A 6,000-nucleotide genomic window follows, 5' to 3' on the forward strand; every position below is an offset into this window, starting at 1 on the left:
TGGCTGTCAAATCTAAACCAAACGTTGTGCACTCAAATCTTTTGCTGTATTTAGTTTATTTTGGCATCCGGATGATGATTCTAGCATGAAATTGCTTGGGCACCTGTTAATTTTTAAGATTTTGACACATTCAGCTCAAATATACACAATTGCTGATTATGGCTGTCAAATCTAAACCAAACGTTGTGCACTCAAATCTTTTGCTGTATTTAGTTTATTTTGGCATCCGGATGATGATTCTAGCATGAAATTGCTTGGGCACCTGTTAATTTTTAAGATTTTGACACATTCAGCTCAAATGTACAATCATGCGCTAAAAACGCATTTAAAGCAATAAAAAGGTGATTATGGCTGTCAAACCTAAACCAAACGTTGTGCACTCAAATCTTTTGCTGTATTTAGTTTATTTTGGCATCCGGATGATGATTCTAGCATGAAATTGCTTGGGCACCTGTTAATTTTTAAGATTTTGACACATTCAGCTCAAATGTACACAATAGGTCGCTTGCACATGTCGTCACTTCCGCCTCGGATTTCTCGTAGTCGCCATGCTGGGTGGCCTCCATTTACGTAGCGATTCGGTCTAACACGTATCTATCACGTTTGTTTTCTGCGTTTAAAATGGTACATTGTTGCTGCATCGTTGGCTGTTCGAACAAAGCCAAGGGGGAAAATGGTCGGTCTTTTTTCCGAATTCCGAAAATAATTAGGAACCAGGGCCTGGAGACAGAGGAGTGCGGACTCCGGAGGGAAGTCGTTACTTTGGGCTCGTGTGTGCAGCGATCACTTTGTGAGCGGTAAGCTTGTTTACCTTTATTTAATTTAATGCATAAGGATTAATAACGTTTCGACCGCCCATATATGGGCAAGTTGCTTATGTTTTGGATTCATGAGCAAGCAAGTTCGGTAGTACAAGCTGGCTAGCGGACGTTAGCCGAAAGCTAACATCGAACATTTTCACCCAAGTAGTGCCAGTGCAAAGTGTTTACTGCTGAAATTTGATTGATTAGTCTTGGGCTCTTAATGCCGATAACATGTTTTTTGGTGGCAAAATGTAAACTTGGAAAAAAAGAGACAGAAGGGGGTGATGCAAGAAAACAGACCCCCGGGGGTGATGCAAGTAAACAGACCCCCGGTAGCCTACACATCATGCTAAAGAACTTATTCACGGCCACCCTACTGCGGTAAAATAACCAGTCTTTCCATATTTTATTTGTTTATATATTTGTTTATTTTAACAGGTCGCCCTGCGCCCGTTTTTCTGTCCAATCATCCCGACTGGTGGGCTCCAACATTAAAGTTGGGTCCCAAGTTACAACATCTATGTCTCAGCCCAGTCGGTGCCAAGATATGAACGTGCACAGGAGAGACAAGCAAAGAAAAGACGACTCGAAGTGGCAGAGATTGTTGCAGTTATGCAGCCAGATGGCTCCAGTAACCTGTACCCTCAAGTACTGCTGACATCATTGACACTGGTATGCCACTCAGAATTCATTACATGATATATTGTATGCATGAGTGAATGTATGTGTTTATGTTTGTGTGTGTACACGCACCTTATATTTTAGAGACATTTGGAAGTGTTTATAGAAACAAGTATTTGCCTGTAGCAATGTTCATACATTAAAAAATGCAACAAAATGTGTACATTTCTTTTACACTGACAAAAAAAAACTATACTACTGTACTATATTAAACCTATTACTGGTATGTATTTTTTTGTGATCTTTTTTTATTATTATTTCTTTAGGGATCTCATGCCACACCGACTTGATTGCCAATGACATGATGGAAACGAAGGCGAGCATTGAAGGAGGACAACATGCGACTGTTTGTTTGGCGCTAATAAAGGCAGCGAATATACAAATTCTATTGTTGGGTTTGTTTACAAAGCTATACATAATACAAATGACAGGATTTGACTCAATATGGCAATATGGTCCCTCTTAAAGTAATGGCATAAATCTCTATTATTTCTAAAAGCACAAAAAATGAAGTGAATAATGATTAGATGTAGTAATTTCAGGGATAAAATTGAACTGTTAATTAATGCAGTTTATTTTAGCACAGGTGCCTACCATCCTGAGATATTTACATTAAAATTCCTTACTGCTTATCCTCACGAGGGTTGATAATTTGTGTCAAAATATTAGGCCATTATTTTAAGAGTATGACGGTATGATGTAATGTTGATGGGGTATGCAATGACTTTCATTATGCTATGTACAGAGGAAAAAGTTGCTCTCTTTTAAATTTGTTTAATGTAAGACAAGTACCAGTACTGTGTTACAGTTTTCCCAATAATCCTTGTTTCACACTTGTCACAAAACCACTGTCCTTTTGGCAGTCTAGATTGGCACACTTCAAGTGATATCATTTGATTTTACAATCTGCTGCAGCACAAAAAAACTACTTTACTCCGCATCTTTGAAGTACATGAGCAAGTGGTAGGTGACAGCGGCTGAGCAGGAACACTGGAAGTCCACTGCTGATCTAGTAACTGCTCTCCCGAGCAGTTCAGGTAAGGAGGGGATTTGGGGGAAAAAAACTCTGGCTTTTCCAGCTGGCCAAAACGAGCGATCTGGGTGGACTCGCTCAATCACACTTTGTCCACACCACAAAGTCGCAGAAGTCCGTCCAGTTAAACTCATCTGTGCCTGAATCTGAAAATATTACAAACATTGTAATGAAAATATGAAACATAGAATTAAATAATAAACTACAAAAAGTAAAGCCATACATACCTGGTAATAATATTGGTGTTGTCGTGACAAGTGATGGGAATTGTTGCCATCCGGTACCAGACAGAAATTGGGTGTTGTGACAGCCTCCTTAACCGTGAGATCATAAGAAAAGCTGTCAGTATGCTCAGTAGTTACCATGAACACGTTTTATTGTACTAGAAACTGAAACTAAAAATACGTCCTCTGAGAGTGGTTAACCTTAACCATTTAGCATAAGTTGATTAAGTAACATGTAACTAGTGAAAGGGTAGCATTAAATTTAATTAAGCCACGGGAGGCTGTGCATAGTTACTTTTTATTCTTATACGCTCTGCCATATTTGCCTGTTATAAAATTATTAGAAAAACCACATCAGGTAAACCCAGCTGTGCATGTAAACACAATGATAACAGGAAGCCTGAGAACAAATCAACATTTTTGTGTGCAGAATTACCAACACCATGTGGTTTACTTACGTGCAACAGCAACAGTTTCTTCTGATGCGATGTTAAAGTTTACACTCTGTATCCACCCGCTTACAAAATAATTGTAAGCCTCCAGGGATTTGTTGGCGTGTTATGGAGCATGTTGTCAACACGAGGTAGTGAAAGATGTCCAGAGATGTCACATTTGGCCAGCAAGCTTTCTCCGTCAAAAAAAAATCACCCTTGGTCAGGACGTAATTAGGATCAATCCCGCCACACAGAGACACCTTCTGCCTGTATCGTTGTTTTTGATCTTCCGGTAAATCGTGAAAATACTGCGAAAATTACATCAGGTTGATGAGCTCTACCGTGTAACTCACGAGTGTACCTTGTGAACCGGCGGACACCCAAGATGGCGCCCGAAGAAAAAACTCCCATGATGCATTACGATGTGCAAGCGACCTATTGCTGATTATGGCTGTCAAATCTAAACCAAACGTTGTGCACTCAAATCTTTTGCTGTATTTAGTTTATTTTGGCATCCGGATGATGATTCTAGCATGAAATTGCTTGGGCACCTGTTAATTTTTAAGATTTTGACACATTCAGCTCAAATGTACAATCATGCGCTAAAAACGCATTTAAAGCAATAAAAAGGTGATTATGGCTGTCAAACCTAAACCAAACGTTGTGCACTCAAATCTTTTGCTGTATTTAGTTTATTTTGGCATCCGGATGATGATTATAGCATGAAATTGCTTGGGCACCTGTTAATTTTTAAGATTTTGACACATTCAGCTCAAATGTACACAATTGCTGATTATGGCTGTCAAATCTAAACCAAACGTTGTGCACTCAAATCTTTTGCTGTATTTAGTTTATTTTGGCATCCGGATGATGATTCTAGCATGAAATTGCTTGGGCACCTGTTAATTTTTAAGATTTTGACACATTCAGCTCAAATGTACACAATTGCTGATTATGGCTGTCAAATCTAAACCAAACGTTGTGCACTCAAATCTTTTGCTGTATTTAGTTTATTTTGGCCTCCGGATGATGATTCTAGCATGAAATTGCTTGGGCACCTGTTAATTTTTAAGATTTTGACACATTCAGCTCAAATGTACAATCATGCGCTAAAAACGTATTTAAAGCAATAAAAAGGTGATTATGGCTGTCAAACCTAAACCAAACGTTGTGCACTCAAATCTTTTGCTGTATTTAGTTTATTTTGGCATCCGGATGATGATTCTAGCATGAAATTGCTTGGGCACCTGTTAATTTTTAAGATTTTGACACATTCAGCTCAAATGTACACAATACATTCAGCTCAAATGTACACAATTGCTGATTATGGCTGTCCAAATCTAAACCCAAACGTTGTGCACTCAAATCTTTTGCTGTATTTAGTTTATTTTGGCATCCGGGATGATGATTTTCTAGCATGAAATTGCTTGGGCACCTGTTAATTTTTTAAGATTTTGACACATTCAGCTCAAATGTACAATCATGCGCTAAAAAACGCATTTAAAGCAATAAAAAGGTGATTATGGCTGTCAAACCTAAACCAAACGTTGTGCACTCAAATCTTTTGCTGTATTTAGTTTATTTTTGGCATCCGGATGATGATTCTAGCATGAAATTGCTTGGGCACCTGTTAATTTTTAAGATTTTGACACATTCACCTCAAATGTACAATCATGCGCTAAAAAACGCATTTAAAGCAATAAAAAGGTGATTATGGCTGTCAAACCTAAACCAAACGTTGTGCACTCAAATCTTTTGCTGTATTTAGTTTATTTTGGCATCCGGATGATGATTCTAGCATGAAATTGCTTGGGCACCTGTTAATTTTTAAGATTTTGACACATTCAGCTCAAATGTACAATCATGCGCTAAAAACGCATTTAAAGCAATAAAAAGGTGATTATGGCTGTCAAACCTAAACCAAACGTTGTGCACTCAAATCTTTTGCTGTATTTAGTTTTATTTTGGCATCCGGATGATGATTCTAGCATGAAATTGCTTGGGCACCTGTTAATTTTTAAGATTTTGACACATTCAGCTCAAATGTACACAATTGCTGATTATGGCTGTCAAATCTAAACCAAAACGTTGTGCACTCAAATCTTTTTGCTGTATTTAGTTTATTTTGGCATCCGGATGATGATTTCTAGCATGAAATTGCTTGGGGCACCTGTTAATTTTTAAGATTTTGGACACATTCAGCTCAAATTATACACAATTGCTGATTATGGCTGGTCAAATCTAAACCAAACGTTGTGCACTCAAATCTTTTGCTGTATTTAGTTTATTTTGGCATCCGGATGATGATTCTAGCATGAAATTGCTTGGGCACCTGTTAATTTTTAAGATTTTGACACATTCAGCTCAAATGTACAATCAATGCGCTAAAAAACGCATTTAAAGCAATAAAAAGGTGATTATGCTGTCAAACCTAAACCAAACGTTGTTGCACTCAAATCTTTTTGCTGTATTTAGTTTTTTTGGCATCCGGATGATGAATTCTAGGCATGAAATTGCTTGGGCACCTGTTAATTTTTTAAGATTTTGGACACATTCAGCTCAAATGTTACACAATTGCTGATTATGGCTGTCAAATCTAAACCAAACGTTGTGCACTCAAATCTTTTGCTGTATTTAGTTTTATTTTGGCATCCGGATGATGATTCTAGCATGAAATTGCTTGGGCACCTGTTAATTTTAAGATTTTGACACATTCAGCTCAAATGTACAATCATGCGCTAAAAACGCATTTAAAGCAATAAAAAGGTGATTATGGCTGTCAAACCTAAACCAAACGTTGTGCACTCAAATCTTTTGCTGTATTT

At 37.7% G+C, this 6,000-nt stretch overlaps 1 long non-coding RNA gene across 1 annotated transcript; it reads left to right on the forward strand.

Annotated features, from left to right (window-relative positions):
• The first annotated feature begins 498 nt into the window (after positions 1-498).
• Positions 499-1,867, forward strand: LOC144011296 (uncharacterized). The gene is made up of 3 exons (XR_013281647.1): positions 499-797; positions 1,242-1,475; positions 1,751-1,867. It is a non-coding gene; the product is annotated as an uncharacterized LOC144011296 (long non-coding RNA).
• The last annotated feature ends 4,133 nt before the right edge of the window (positions 1,868-6,000 follow it).

Source organism: Festucalex cinctus, unplaced genomic scaffold (genome assembly GCF_051991245.1).
Source record: "Festucalex cinctus isolate MCC-2025b unplaced genomic scaffold, RoL_Fcin_1.0 HiC_scaffold_69, whole genome shotgun sequence".
Taxonomy (NCBI): Eukaryota; Metazoa; Chordata; class Actinopteri; order Syngnathiformes; family Syngnathidae; genus Festucalex; species Festucalex cinctus.